At 33.3% G+C, this 16,869-nt stretch overlaps 2 non-coding genes across 2 annotated transcripts; both read right to left on the minus strand.

The window, feature by feature from the left end:
- Nucleotides 1-9,208: 9,208 nt before the first annotated feature.
- trnaw-cca lies at nucleotides 9,209-9,280 on the minus strand. Its single transcript has one exon. It is a non-coding gene; the product is annotated as a tRNA-Trp (tRNA).
- A 3,304-nt stretch (nucleotides 9,281-12,584) lies between these two features.
- Nucleotides 12,585-12,656, minus strand: trnaw-cca. Its single transcript has one exon. It is a non-coding gene; the product is annotated as a tRNA-Trp (tRNA).
- Nucleotides 12,657-16,869: the final 4,213 nt, after the last annotated feature.

Here is a 16,869-nt window from a genome sequence, read left to right on the forward strand (position 1 = left end):
GATGCAGCTGGCACAAATGTGTATTACATTTCAGAATTGACAGATTAAATTCCACTCTAACACTTTTATAAGATATATGATCCAGAGATTAGCAGGCCTAAAATACATGCATGCATGGCACAGAATGCATGTGATGTCTCCACTGAAACCTTAACCGCCCGCAGAGCACTTATCCTTCACACAGCGTCCTAATGTAAATTGTGAGTTTGTGAATCTGGTCAACAAAACCAGTCATAAGGGTCAATTTTTTGAAATTGAGATTTTATACATCATTTGAAATTTGAATAAATAAGTTTTTCTTTAATGTATGGTTAAGATAGAACAATATTTGGCTGATATACAACTATTTCAAAATCTGGAATCTGAGGGTTGAATAAATAAGTTTTCCATTAATGTATGGTTAAGATAGAACAATATTTGGCTGATATATAGCAATGGAATGTTAGTTTTATTATATTTATGGTAGGAAATTTACAAAATATCTTCATGGAACATGATCTTTACCTTAATATCCTAATGATTTTTTGGAATAAAAGAAAAATCTATAATTTTGACCCATACAATGTATTTTTGGCTACTGCTACAAATATACCCCAGCGACTTAATACTGCTTTTGTGCTCCAGGGTCACATTTAGTCAATATCCGTGGATGGCGACAGTAAATCGTGGATAGTAAAAATTGTAAATAAATCCAGTGTCGTTATAAGTTTACTATAATTATGGAATGATCGTGCTGTCTATTATATATAAAATATATATAAATAATAATATAATAATCAAAAGTATTGATCTAACTATGAATCTAATAATCAAAATTACATTATGTATATATGCAAAATTAAATTATTCTATATTTATGTGATATATATTTATATATAGATATATACACACAATTATTATAAATTATTAGTTTTTATAATTAATAATTATTTTCTAAATTATTTTTAAATGACAAATATTTATTAATTTATTATTATTATTATTTAAATAGTAAATTTGCATTTAAAATTTGTAATAATGTATTTCTGTACAAGCACAGTTTAACTACCCCATACAAATATTTGCGTTTTTGCATACATGATACTTTCTTCTTTATTTTTTGTAACTAGTGCAGCTACTGTAACTACTTTTTCCAAAAGCTAGTTTGATTTTTAATGTCTTGTAATGATGAATGACTTGTAACTTGGCAGTCTTTTCAAAACAACCAACGCTTAGCTGCAGCCAGTCAACAGTTTTGTATTATAACTAATAGGATGTGTGTTTGATATATAACTGCATTATTACTGGTCACTGTGCTTTGTGTTCACCTTTGATCTACTGACATGATAGTGATGCTCCTGCTGATGAGACGCCAGGGTTTTCCTCTCTCAATCAGAAGACAGGAGGGAAACACGTGTATGATGTACAGATAAACAGTGTGTTTCTGCAGCTCTGACCAATGACCATTTCTACTAAATTCTCTAAATGTGCATTTCCATCCTTCCAGATTACCTTCTTTTCTTTATTTATTTGTCAGCTCGAGATTTATTTGTGAATAATATCTTTGTTTCATACTTCACTCACATAACAAAATTACACAGATATTCTTTATGTATTCAAACCATTTTATTAACCAGTGTCATTGTGCTGACCTTCGATGATCCAATTCCACCATACTAATAATCAAAGATTTTTCAGGATATGGGGGGGGGGTGAGGTGTCATGATTGTGCCAGACTGCCAGTCTTTTCTAAAAATATAAATACGTAGAACTTCACGAGTAGACAGAAGTGAGATGCAGTACAGTTTGTGTGTGTGTGTGTGTGTGTGTGTGTGTGTGTTTGGTATGTCTATGGCTGTCATTGAGCTGTCATTACTGAAACAGAACAGCCATCTGACAGCACATAAATCCTTCATGCATGTGTCTGGTGTGTGTTTCTCTCAGTGTGTGTGTGTGTGTGTGTGTGTGCGTGTGTGTGTGTGTGTAAATGTGTTGAAAAGCCAGTGTGATACAATGTCTTGAAGCTAAAATGACCTTCTCTAACCTATTTAGTGTGTGTGTGTGTGTGTGTGTGTGTGTGTGTGTGTGTGTGTGTACAGTAGTGACAGAATTATCTATCTATCTTAAATGGGGTCATCTTATATTCAGGGTCTACACTTTTACATGTCGAAACAGTGAATCATTTTACGAAACAACTGGTTCAGTTGAATCGAATCTTTGAGTTTCTCAACTATGGGAACTTAACAAAAAGTACCAATAAATTACGTAACTGGTACTTGCTGATTTAATTACATTATATAAGAAAATACTTTTTAATAATATACAATTAAATGTGATGTTCATATCTAGTGTTTTGTTTACTGGACAAAGTGTGGGCTCAAAATAGTTATAACAATTGATTTGAACATGAGAATGTATAGGATTAACTGTGAAATACTGGGCCTTCCTAAAAGCTGGGACAGCCAAAGTATACATCTTGTCATTAAATACATGTGCCAAGACAAATCAAAAACAAGATCACTATGTTCAGAATGAAACGCTGCACTGCCTCCTATAGTTTAAAAATAGTATGATAGTATGTGCAACCACAAACATTATCCTACAACAAATGTGTGGAGTGAGTACTAGCTAGGTATCTTTATTCATGCAGGCATTCACATGCTATATATATGATATTCTGTAAGATTAATGGTAGTAATATGGTAGCATGCTATTCTGAACATATCTGACCAAAAAAAAAAAAAAAAGAAATAAAAAAAGACCTAGCATTACGGCTGCATAAAGTTAATAAAAATCAAAATGTTGATGTGTAATTAGTAAATTAGCAAAGGCTGGTATTTAATTAAAAGAGTAAATGCGCTGCATGTTTCAGAGTGAGGCGTGGCACTGTCTGTGTCCTTTTACACACAAGCGGCACATTATCTGCTCATTAAGACAGTATTGGATATTAGTACTGTAATTTTACAGTTTATATAAAATTCATGTAAAATTATTACTTATTTTATATTTTTATTTAATAATAATAATTCACAATAATAATGTTGTTAATGTACATTTTATAATACTATTCTAATATAGTTTTTTATTTTGTAAATATATAAATTTATTTAATAATAATACTATTTAATATTAATAACAAATATAACCATCATCATCATTATTATTAAAATATATAAAAAAATACTTTTATTTTTCAGTGAAATATTACAATAGTAATATTTCTTATTTTGTTTTGTACAATAGTAATATTTCTTATTTTGTTTTGTAGTCATATTTAGTAGTAGTAATAATAATTTTTAATTATTATTGTTATTATTATTATTATTATTATTACTAAATAAAAATATACCAAACCGCTAAATAATCATCATAATAATTTTATTATTATTTTATTTTATAACCATATTGATATATAATCCTTTTATTGCTTTCACTTCTTTTTTTCCCCAGAAAAATTACAATAAGATTTTTACCCCAAATCATGCAGCCCACCCTGGTTGGAGTATTTACAATAATTTTTTAGACTATCAAACAAGTAATTTCTCTTTAATTCAGATGTTGTGGCATGACCTAATTCAAGCCCTTTATATACAAAACAACACATTAATATGAATCATTAGACCCATCGACAGTGCTATGGATGCGATGCTTTGCTTGCAGTATATGGAGTGTTTGAAGCAGTAAATCTTGCCCTCGCCAATGTATAGCTGTGCCAGTCTAAATGAGGTCAATCTCTAGCACATGGCTAGCGTGCTTGTGTTCGGTGTGTAATGCAGTGACACCTGCCTTTGAAATCAGGTGCTGAGCGGAGAGCATGTGTGAGAGTCAAGGACACGACCATCACCTGCTCCACAGCCTCACACGTCAGACACAAACACAACTTACACTTAAGCCTCTCTAAACCTAAAACATAAAGCCAGCATGAACACTTTAAACTGAAACCAGTTTTTTTCCCATCTGGCATTTCAAAATGGTAAATAAGAAGGCCATTAAAGGTCATTGGCTATTAAAAAAAATTTATAGTTTAAAATTCTATTTTAAGAATACAAATATATTTTTAAGCATTTAAAAATATATTTTGCCCTCCACATATTTATTTCAATCCAACAAAATACATGCACATATGAAGAAAAACGCTATTTATAACAGTGTGAGCATAACACATTTAAATATGCATTTTATATGTTGTAGTTTTTATTATTTATATGAAAATATTATAAATCTTGTTTTGATCTCTATATTCTATTCCATCTACATTTATAAAGATTTAAAGTACCTTATATGTTTATATAGGCTAATTTCACATTTTCTTTTTCTTAAAAAAAACAAATCAGTCAGAATGGATGTCGAAATAAATTCAAATTACAGTTCTTTTTCAACTGCTTACACATAAAATCTTTCCTTGACACACAATTTCTGAAAGCTGACCCTCAAACAGCAGAAGCACACACCAAATCTGCAAAACCATACACTAATTCTCAGTTTTCAATTTCATAAAACACTTTTTGCAAAACACAACACACAGTTCTCTATGTAACACACAAAAACCTAACAGGAATTAATATTATGGCAAAAGTGTTTACAAATGTTTGCTTTTGAGATATGTTTGTGATATTTTGAATGCAGTGCTTCATTTTGCATGAGCTGTGAGGCATTTTTGCATTTTGTGTGTGCAATTCTTGGATTTATGTGTAAAGTTTTGAAAAAAAAAGAAAGAAAAAAAAGAGGCAAACTGCTGCGACTTACGTTTTATTTGCCATATTTTTTTTTTTTTAAAGCCTACATGTGAATGTTAATTCATTCTTTTATTCAGACAACAAATGTGGCTTAAATGTCCATTTCTAGGTGCATCTATTCTATGAGCATCTGATTGCCTTGTATAGTATGCATCATCATTCAGGTGTAAATCTGAGCTTTATTATCACTGCTACAATAAACGTTTAGACTGTCCCACTGTTTGGCGATGATGTGCATGGACCGAAAGTGCCCAAAACTTGCCGTTTGTTCACATATCTTCGATTTTCTTCTTGTTAAATGTGTTTTAAATAACAGTGGTTTGAAACACATTATAAAATGACACAGGATTGTGCTGCAGTTCTAGGGATGTTTTTCCCTCCGCCCCGTGACTGAAATCTATGATCAACCCTGCCTCTCAATGTTCATACTATCCATCCTAAGTAGTATCTGAGATTAGAATTAATCTTAGAAGTGTGTCCCAAAGCATAGTATGTTGAAAAGAGTAGGCTATGCCAAAAGTCCCCGGATGGTCTACTATTTCAGGTCGATTTTTGAAGTGTGGATGCACGCACACTCTAATGGCTAAAATTGCCCACAATCCATTGAAGGATTCGGTCCAGAATTACAAACACGAATAAAACGCGTTAGAAAAACTACAAATGTGGCGGATGCGCGCGATCTACGGGTAGGTAGAGAGCTTTACAAAAAGGGGTTTGCCGTTTGAGTTACTAATAATCAACATTTACCCTGGTAAAAAATATATTTATTTATTGTTATCCGTGTTATATTTCATCTGCAACAGCAATGTGAACTTTTATAAACATCCATTTGGTCGTTTAACTTTTAAATGCATCATTATGCAGAAAATGAGCAGAGTTCTCCGCATGAAAGACCCGCGACTGGCAGATCAACGAGCTAATGCTTTTCTCTCCAGTACGGCTGGAAGCTTGCCTACTCTTCTACTTACACACTCAAAAGTGTGTAATTTTTTCTTCACCAAATGAGTACATACTTTAAGGGCGAAGGCACATATTCACATTATAAAACGTCAATTATTCAGACGTTTTACTGAACGTTGTTGTCGGCGGAGCAGCGGCGCTGATCAAACGCTTCAGGACGCGCAAAACGGGGGAAGCGAGCTGGTGCGCTCGTTAGACTCAGGAAGCGCGGATTTCGAACGCCGTTTGCCTAGCATCCATCTGGCAAATCTCCGCTCTCTACCCAACAAAACGGACGAAATCCTTCTGCTCTCTCGGACAAATAAGGATTTCTCACACTCTGCTGCTCTGTGTTTCACGGAAAACCTGGCTCAATGAAGCCATACGGACAGTGCGCTCCATCTGCCGGGCTTTCAGCTGTTCAGAGCGGATCGCGACGCAGAATCAACGGGGAAATCGCGCGCGGACGGCGGGACATGCTTTTACATCAATGAACGGTGGTGTACAGATGTAACTTTGTTAAAGAAGATGTGCTGCTCCGATCTCGAAAACACTCTTCATTAACTGCAAGCCGTTCTATTCGCCGCGGGAGTTTCACTCGTTCATTCTGGTGAGTGTTTATATCCCTCCGCAAGCGCACGTAGTACGTCTGGCTTTACAGAAAACGCGCTGACCAGATTACAGAGACAGAACCAAACAACACCCGGACTCTGTTTTAATCATTCTTGCTGACTTTAATAAAGCCAATCTCTCCGGTGAACTGCCAAAATACAGACAGCATGTTACATGTCCCACCAGAGACAGTAATATATTGGATCACTGTTACACCACAATAAAGGATGCATATCACTCTGTTCCACGAGCAGCTTTGGGGACTGTCTGATCACTGTCTGGTTCACTCTTATACCGACCAGGCAGAAACTTAAATCTGCTAAGCCTGTTGGTAAGGACTGTAAAGAGATGGACCAGCGAAAACAGAGCGGGATTTACAAGCCTGTTTGACCTCACTGATTGGAGTGTTTTTGAAGCTGCTTACCACCAATCTGGACGAACTCACAGAGACCGTAACATCATATATTAGTTTTTGTGAGGATATATGCATTCCTACCAGGACTTATTAACATTCAACATGATAAGCCATGGTTTACAGCAAAACTCAGACATCTTCGTCAGGCCAAAGAGGATGCCTACAGAAATGGGGACAGAGTCTTGTACAATCGGCCAGGAACACACTGAACAAAGAGATTAGAGCGGCTAAAAAGACCTACGCTAAAAAGTTGGAAGACCGGTTTACTTCCAACGACTCAACTTCAGTGTGGAGTGGACTGAGAGCCATCACTAATTACAAGACACCATCCTCCTGCACTGAGGCTAATCAACGACTTGTTAACGACCTGAATGAGTTTTATTGTAGATTTGAAACCCCCAACACCCCATTCTGACCATCTCTCTACACAACCGTTAACACCTCCTGCAATCCCCCTCTCCACACCTCCTGCTTTTCAAATCTGTGAAGATGATGTGCACCAGGTCTTCAGGAAGAACAAAAGAAGAAAAGCACCAGGCCCAGATGGCGTTACACCAGCCTGTTTGAAAACCTGTGCTGACCAGCTGGCCCCCATCTTTTCACAGATCTTCAACAGATCTCTGGAGTTGTGTGAAGTGCCTTCCTGCTTCAAAACGCTCCACCATCATCCCCATTCCAAAGAAACCAAGATTACAGGACTTAACGACTACAGACCTGTGGCTCTAACATCTGTCGTCATGAGTCGTTTGAAAAACTGGTTCTGGCTTATCTGAAGGACATCACTGGACCCTTACTGGACCCCCTGCAGTTTGCTTACCGAGCAAACAGGTCTGTGGATGATGCAAATCAACATGGGATTGCACTTCATCCTGCAACATCTGGGACAAAACAGGGACTTATGTGAGGATCCTGTTTGTGGACTTCAGTCGGCTTTCAACAACCATCATCCCAACAGTCCTCCAGACCAAACTGACCCAGCTCTCTGTTCCTAGTTCTATCTGCTCAGTGGATCCCAGCTTTCTGACAGATAGGCACACGCTAGTGTGAGACTGGGGGGAAATTCATGTCCAACAGCTGCTCCCACCAACACTGGTGCCCCTTCAGGATGTGTTCTCTCCCCCCCTGCTCTTTCTCGCTGCTTACACCAACGACCTGACCACCTCAAAAGTTACCCCTTTGTCAAGACTGAAGTTTGCAGACACACCACACTCATCGGTCTCATCCAGGACGGTGACGAGTCTGCTACAGACAAGAGGTTGAGCAGCTGGCTGTCTGGTGCAAGTCTTAACAACCTGGAGCTGAACACGCTCAAAACAGTGGAGATGATCGTGGACTTCAGAAGAAAACCCCCCTGCACTCCCCCCCACTATCACCATCATGAACAGCACTGTGGCTGCAGTGGAGTCATTCAGATTCTGGGAAACCACCATCTCTCAGGACCTGAAGTGGGACAATCACATTTGCCCCCATAAAAGGTCCCTTGGTAAAAAGGCCAACAAAGGCCTGTACTTCATTTCGCCAGCTGAGGAAGTTTTTAACCTGCCACAGAGCTGCTGAAACAGTTCTACTCAGCCGTCAGTGAGTCTGTCCTGTGCACTTCAATAACTGTGTGGTTTGGTTCAGCTACCAAAATCAGACATCAGAAGAGACTACAGAGAACGGTTCGGACTGCTGAAAGGATTATTGGTACTCCCCTGCCCACCCCTTCAAGAACTGTATGATACATCCAGAGTGAGGAAAAGGGCTCAGAAAATCACTCTGGATCCCTCACACCCAAGTTTACCCCATCTTTGAACTCTTGCCATCTGGCCGGCGCTTTAGAGCTGCAAATACCAGGACAGTCAGGCACAAGAACAGTTTCTTCCCCCAGGCAATCTACCTCATGAACAGTTAAATGTTCCCCACTTATACAATAAAAAAAATGTGCAATATCCTTATTTATTTGTTACCCTTTCATCCTAGTACATCCCTGCATCTTACTCAATCCAATTCCATTATCATAGCACAATTGTTTATACACTTATTTATCTGCAAAGGGTTTAATTTTTTATTTTTTTGACTGTGTGTTGTTGTCTTTTGTGTACTGGAAGCTTATGTCACACTAAAAACAAATTCCTTGTATGCGCAAGCATACTTGGCAATAAAGCTCTTTCTGATTCTGATTCTGATTCTGACATACTTGTATGCGCAAGAAGGGCATGTTTAGTCGTCCTGTGCAAAAAGCCTAATACACACTGCCCCCTAGTGAAAGATGCATAATGTTGCAAGAGTAGAAGTGCAATGAGAAGAAGAAAAAACAACAAAAAACATTTTAGATAAAATTAACGGGAAAAAAAAAGAATAGACCCAAAATGCTGATGTTTGTGCTCTAAAATACCTCTTTGGCACGGCAGCATCAAATGAATATTGAATATTTATTACCCCACATTTGTTCCTCTGGATTTCAAACTAAGATCTTATTTACGTTCTCTGGACTTATTGTTTTATAAATATGTGTCTGTGGACTTAAATGCGAAGAATAAACATTTGACCCCGACGTGATTTGAACACGCAACCTTCTGATCTGGAGTCAGACGCGCTACCGTTGCGCCACGAGGTCTGTGCTCTATTTCCAGGAATAATCCTATAGCATTTCATTCTGCTGTTCCTGTCTGTTAATATTACTGCGTGTCTGGTTCAAACCTCATGTTACAGTTTTTTACGATTGCTTAAGCACGATTTTGAAAACAGGGCCCGGTTTGTCAAAACACTACACACAATTAACACAACCCTACACCAAAATAGCACAACACTTCAGATCAAAAATGGAACACTTTTGTCAAAACTATACACAACTTTATAAAAACAATATTTTGTTACCATACGAAACACACACATTTCATATGACTTTAATCTTTTTGAACCAGTTACACACTGCTGCTGCTAACCTAAACCACTTTTAGCAGTCTAATTCTCAGTGATTAGAGTACTGTAAATGTAGTACACAGAGAAAGTGCAACTATACAATAGTTCACCAAACACTACACAAGACCAGTGCTGCAGACTGAGGAAAATATCATGATTTCTCTCCATATAACCCAAATCAGTCAACATGGAGAATCACAACAAAACATGTCCCAGCTGTCATGATATTACAGTAGTGTGGTGAGTGTGACTGTTAGCTAAGCAGACTGTATCCAGTACAGGTTACAATTACAGTAAATAACAAAAACAACACCAAACATAAAAAAATATTCTGAAAAAAAAACTGACAATATTGTGCAGAAAATACTACAGTAAACATACTATACATTATCTCTTCGCCTAGCTGGATCTGGCCAGAGAATTTCATCAACATCACAAGCAATATCCTCATTAGCATTCATCCTTACACAGACTCTGCATCTGTTAGGTCACAGGCCTCCTCCATTGCTTGAATGAGGGGTGTAACATAGGGTCAGAGATCATAAACCTTCCACTGCCATGCAGAAGGGGAAAAGGAAAGGAAGGGAGAGTGTTGTGGGAGGTATTGGAATAATGGAACCAGACGCCTAAGTCTGTCCACGGCTTTAGTCGTCTAAAAAACGTATGTGGTCTGTGTTATAAGGACCTATTTTGGCATGCCAGTGGTTGGAGGACCCCATTCTACGTGATTGCAGAATATATTGTGATGTTACCACCACGGTGACCCGGGACATTCAAAAGAACCTCTCTTGGCCAAGCAGATGTTTCTCCCCTATTCTTCTTCCTGCACCACTGCCTTTCATTTTTGTTGAAGACAAAAATTCACCTGTTAACTTTTATAGTGCAATATCAACCTTGATTGTTGAGTTTACAGTTACAGTTTTTCTCAGTCACTTTGGTGCATTTCTCAAATCAGAAATGAAATTCTCAAAACTACTTGTACAACCTCCACATCATCTAGTAATTTATACACATCATAAAACAAGTTGTGATTGCTTTTGTACATTCATGCAATTGATTATGCCGACATTTATCTGTGGGCTTCCTACATTATCAGTTGCTAAGGTCATGTTGCTCAAAATGTATTATATAGTTTTTTGTGCAAAAGTCTTACCCCTCAAAACATCTACAGTAGTCGTTAGATTAATTTTATTTTTTTTTTTTTTTACACATTATTATTAGACTTTTTTTTTTTAAATTTGGCATGAATTGTGCAAGTGAATCTTGACTAATGAAGAGAATGTAGATCACCAATGATTAAACCATTTCCTGAAATAGCTCAAAAGTTCATCTCATGAATCTTCAGTTGGAAGCATATACTGTATATAGACAGAGGACAACACAAGACGTTACAAATTCTGACCGATGGACTTATTTTTTGATTTTTATTTTCATCTTTGAGCCCATATTTCTTTTTCCTTTTTTATATCACAATGACATTGTAAATTTTTTTTTTTGGTCAGACCACTAGTAAAAGTGTTACTAATTCTATCCAGTCTCTTTCAATCAATATCACACATACAGTAATGTGTAAATTAGTACTTTTGAAATGGTTATATGGCATATATAAGCATATGGCATACTGTTCAATACAGTAACTGTCATCCAAAATGTTGCCATAGTTTACATCAGAACATCCTTCCAGAGTACACTGTTATATTGACAACATGACTAAGAAATTTGACTGACTTATCCGTACATAATGACACAAGGACATTTCATTCTAAAGGCACTGGCATGGTCATTGACACAAATATTTATTTTTGAGAGAAGGACTAAGGATTTTGAGCAAGAGACTGGCTTTTGCAGGTAATCCATGGTGTTTTGCAATTTGTACGAGTTGTTTTGAGAAATGCACTTACTGTTTTGCAAATGTCAAGGATGATTCGAGAAATGTACCAAAGCCGACCGAGAAAAAGGGAAACACTGTAAGCACTTACGTGTCCTGCACACCAGATGGCTGTATGTTCATATGTGTAGCATTTTGGAAAGCAGTGTCTTGAAATGGCAAAGAAGTGACATAACGTTAGATTTCTGTGTCTAATGTAAAGAAGTGTGTTTAGTGTTTTGCAAATCACTGTGTGTAATGTTTTGCAAATAGTGTGAAGCTGACATTGTGCTTACAGTTATGCAAATCTAGCCTTGTGTTTTGCTCCTTGAGTGTAAGGTTTTGCTAATTGTGGGAAAAGTTTAATTTTAGTGTGTAAGCAATCGTAAAAAACTGTATTTAGACTGATGTTGAAGTGAAGCTGGTGCATTTATTCAGCTGCAGCGCCATCTAGTGATCTGCACATGCAAGTCAGTAAATGTGACAATGTTCAAACATTGTAAACAAAATAAAGTAATATGTAAGTATTTTATAAAATAAAGGATAATTATTTATATAATATATTATATACTAATATACATTAATACAATAATACGATATACTTTGTAGAATTATTTTATAATAATATTTTATACACAAAAATTATTGCATTAATGCATAAAGTGCTGTTCATGTTAGAAAGCAAAACAAAGGAACCAAACATTCAAACGTTTAATTAATAATTATTATAATATTTAATAAATTAAATTAATACAGGCCTAATTTCAACTAATTTAAAATATTTCTCAAACACAATACATAATTTATGGTGAAAATGTCTACATGTCTATATTTTATATTAATGTCTACATTCTACGTCATTCTGGCATTGTAAAACATTTGTTCAATAGAATAAACATGTAATCGTGTCCTGTCAAAGATCAAATATCGTTTCGACATTTTAATGCTAGAATTATTATTGAAAAGTTTTATTATTGTTGTTATTATTATGTAGGCCTACTGCCAACATGTGACAAAATTTCATAATCATACTCGGAATATAATATGTGCTATTAATTGTAGTACTTAATAATTTTAGTGCTAGAGTTCTTATTGATGAGATTTTTGAGTGCGGTGTGGTTTGAAGTTCGTTTGACCCCGACGTGATTTGAACACGCAACCTTCTGATCTGGAGTCAGACGCGCTACCGTTGCGCCACGAGGTCCTGAGGACTGCGTTCTATTAACAGAGATTCAGTAACTAGTTAGTAACCAGGATTAGCCCAAACTATTTCTTCAGGATTTTCGTAGGAAGCGTTTTATGACGAAAATTGCGATAGCTATTTAAAATGCGCTAAACAAGCTTCGATGTGCAATATGGCATAATAATAACATTAACAATAGTTATTGTTATTATTATCTATTTTTATTTAGTAATAGTAATAATTAATAATAATATAATAGTATTATTAATTATTAATATAATAATAATAATAATTTTAATAAAAATAATCATTGTTTTTGATTTTTTTATATTTTTTATTTAATAATAGGCTAATAATAATAACATAAAATAATATATTTTCTTTGTAAATATTTTTTCACCTTTGTTCAAAAGATTAAATATTAAACTGTGAAAATCCATAATTAAATAAATAATAATAATAATAAAACTTTTAAAAGTTAAATATACAATAGGCATATACAATAGTCTTTTTATTGTGGAAAATATTTTGTATCACATTGTAAAAAAATATGATTTACATGATGACCAAGAATCTTGCAACTAACAAAATGTGTGTGTGTGTGTGTGTGTGTGTGTGGCATATACAATAGTCTTTTTATTTGTGTGTGTGTGTGTGTGTGTGTGTGTGTGAGAGAGAGAGAGAGGATTGTCACACAAATATTGAAGAAAATATTGAAGTAAAAAAAAAACTAATAGAATGTTTGTATTAATTCATAAACTGATGTCTATGAAATCAGAAAGCAAAACAAAGGAGCCAAACATTCAAACATGTTTAAAATATAATTACAACCATGAAATCATTTATCAAACACAACACATAATTTGTGGTGAAAATGTTAAATACAAAAATAGAAACTGAAGAAATAGAAAAATAGAAATATTTGATTTAGTATATATAGTCCATAGGGACATTGAGTTATTTTATGTTACTTGTGCACGCAACTGCTTAAGGTTAAAAAACAACATTTAAGGGGAAACTGTGTACCAGGGACGGGCAGTTTTGAGAGTAACCAAACATCTACCATGTAATGTGCATGAGATGTGCATGTGTTATGGGGTGATGTGCACTGAGCAACATGATTGGCTCAAAGGTCCTAATCTGTCCTTCAATGTATACATACTATAAAAAGTGGGCTGTGAGTCTGTGTGTTACCTCTTTGCACACAGACTCAAAGCAATACAAAGACAAAACTCTGTTTGGTTTTTCATTCTCAGTCTCTACAAATTGTTATTGAATTAGAATTTCCCCGACATATGTATATTATGATTTAAAAATGGCTATAATATTTTATACACAAAATCGTGTTTTTAATAATTTTTTACATTTTAAAACATTTTCCAATAGGAAAAAAATTAGCAATCACAAAACACTTTCAGTCTTTAATATTATTGTAATGATATAATAACATTATTAATTGTTATTAACAGTATTAATAAAATTCATGATAAAATGAAGAATAAATGAACACTGACATTAACTAATTGCATGTTGATGTAATCTAAGTCAGTAATGTAAATGAAATAAATAAAAATAACCACAGGTCACATGTTGCGACTCGATACGATTGTCACTGAGATGCACATGGTGTGTACAAGCCAACCGAACGACAGTGATGTCATTAGACAGATTCTTCAGATTGTGTCTCTTCACTCCTGCAGCGATCCCCGATGCACACACCAGATATGGGATGAGACTCTATTAATAAAACCAGCTTGAGCCTGGCAATATGAGTGGGGTATCAAACTCCCGGGGGATTATACAGGAATGAAGCCGCAAAAGTCAGAATGGTAGTTAAAGATCAGTTCATTAGGATCTAAACTAAGTATCTGCGTCTAGAAAGACAAGATTCCTGAGAGACTGCAGGCGTCTGACTCCACCGGAGTGAGTTTGGTGTGAACTGATGGAGGCATGTTTAGAAAACCTGTCTGAAAACAGTCAGTGTTCGGGCATTTAAAATAAATGTTACAAATAAAATATATATATATATATATATATATAAAATGTATATAAATATAAATATATGATAATATAATTTAATAATCATTTATAATATAGTAATAATTTAATGTTTTCATATAATATAATAATAAACCCATTAATTCTAATGTAATAAAATAATACGTTTTTAATAAATATTTACTTTAATAAATTTTTCATATAATATAATAATAAACCCATTAATTCTAATGTAATAAAATAAAGATTTGTCAATACAGTACCGTATACTGATATATATATTATACAGAGTATAATATTTATATTACTTTTAAAAATTAATAATATTTAATATATGAAAGATTTTTGTATATAATTTTCGTATACTTTTATATATATTTTTATGAGTACATTTAAATATTATGATATATTCTTAGATTTAATATATTTAAAATGATATATTTTTAATTATTTTAAATAATTAATTAAAACATTTAACATATTTAAAAAATTTTTGTTTTAATATATTTTTTAAAATGATTTATTTTAAAATATTTTACATATATCCTCATGACCAGAAAAGCTTGGAGGAAATTCTCATTGTTTTTGTTTTGTTTTTTTCTTGTGTCATTACATTATTAAAATGGAAAAATAACATATTTGAAAAATTGTATTTTATTCATATGTTATGCTATGTCCTATGTAGAGGAAAATAACATATTTGAAAAATTGTATTTTATTCATATGTTATGCTATGTCCTATGTAGAGGAGTTTCTAGATTTTTTTTTAAACCAAACTTTGTTTGAGGATGATTCTCAACTATATTATAAAATATCTAACAAAATTATTTGATATACCATTTTGCTTTATGTAATATGTGTATAAAAATTCCTATAAACTGGTTTTCCCATTAAACACAGCATACTTTGCACTGTACTACACACTGTAATTTGAGCATGTTGAAAAAAAAGAGGTGTAATAATGGCAGTAATAATTGGCCAGATTTTCGTAATAATATCCAATATTTCATCAGAATATTGATATATAATTTATTTTCCTATTCAATTGTTTTGTCTCCCAAAATGCATAATAAACATGCTTTTAGTCCTGGTGTCCTCTACATGTATGAAATGTTGTCCTGTTTCATAACAGGAAGTCCTATTTTAATTTGAAACCCCATAACATTTTCCTGAGATGTTGATTTATGACAATCAATTTGAAATTTAATCATATTTAAATGAAAAGTCCTTAAGGTGCTCTTTACAGGACATGCAGAATTAAAACTGTGACATGTGAGGTCTTAGAGAAATTAATTAAAATGTAACGTCCACTGCAGGGGCAAAAACTCCATAGCTGGGTCTGGATATATTAATATATATTTAAATATTTATAAATAAATGTAAATATTATGATATATTTATATGTATATAAAAGTATATATGATAAATGTAAATATTATGATATATTTATATGTATATAAAAGTATAATTAATATATACATGTAATGTCTAAATATTTTTAAATAAAAACATGATGATTATTATTATCATTTATACATTTAAAATAAATTTTATTATAAAATCTTTATTTTAAACATTTTTTATAAATATTATTATTATTATTTTAAAATAATGTTTGGCTAACAACCTTAAATACACAGTATACATTTATACATTATATTATAGTAATATGTAATACAATATGTTTTTTTTAATCATGTATATATTTAAAATAAAATTTTAATATAACCAATTTTATTTTTTAACATTTTTTATACAATATTATTATTATTATTTTACAAATATGTTTGGCAAAAAAATTTTAATACACAGTGTATATTTTTTTATATATTATAGTACACAGTATAATATATTATACAATATATTTACACAGTGTATATTATATAAATATATCGATCTATTATATATATATATATAGTATTATATTATAGATATATTATAGTAATATATATAAGCATATTTCAAGAAAACTAAAATCATTGTTAAATTAAAACATTATTTTATTTATTACACAGTATATTATGTTACTATTATTTTGTAAATATTAATGTATATGTGTGTTTATTATGTTGTTATATATGTATATATGTGTTTGTGTACCATAGTGAGATCATTGTTTAAAAATGCATGAGCAACAATCAAAAATCAGCAGACTGTGTCAAAGACATGTACACAAATGAAGAAACATTGTGATGCGCTTGTAAGAAAGGGTTTTGAAAGAGCTTCATCACAGCAT

This window comes from Cyprinus carpio, chromosome B24 (genome assembly GCF_018340385.1).
Source record: "Cyprinus carpio isolate SPL01 chromosome B24, ASM1834038v1, whole genome shotgun sequence".
In the NCBI taxonomy this organism is placed as follows: domain Eukaryota; kingdom Metazoa; phylum Chordata; class Actinopteri; order Cypriniformes; family Cyprinidae; genus Cyprinus; species Cyprinus carpio.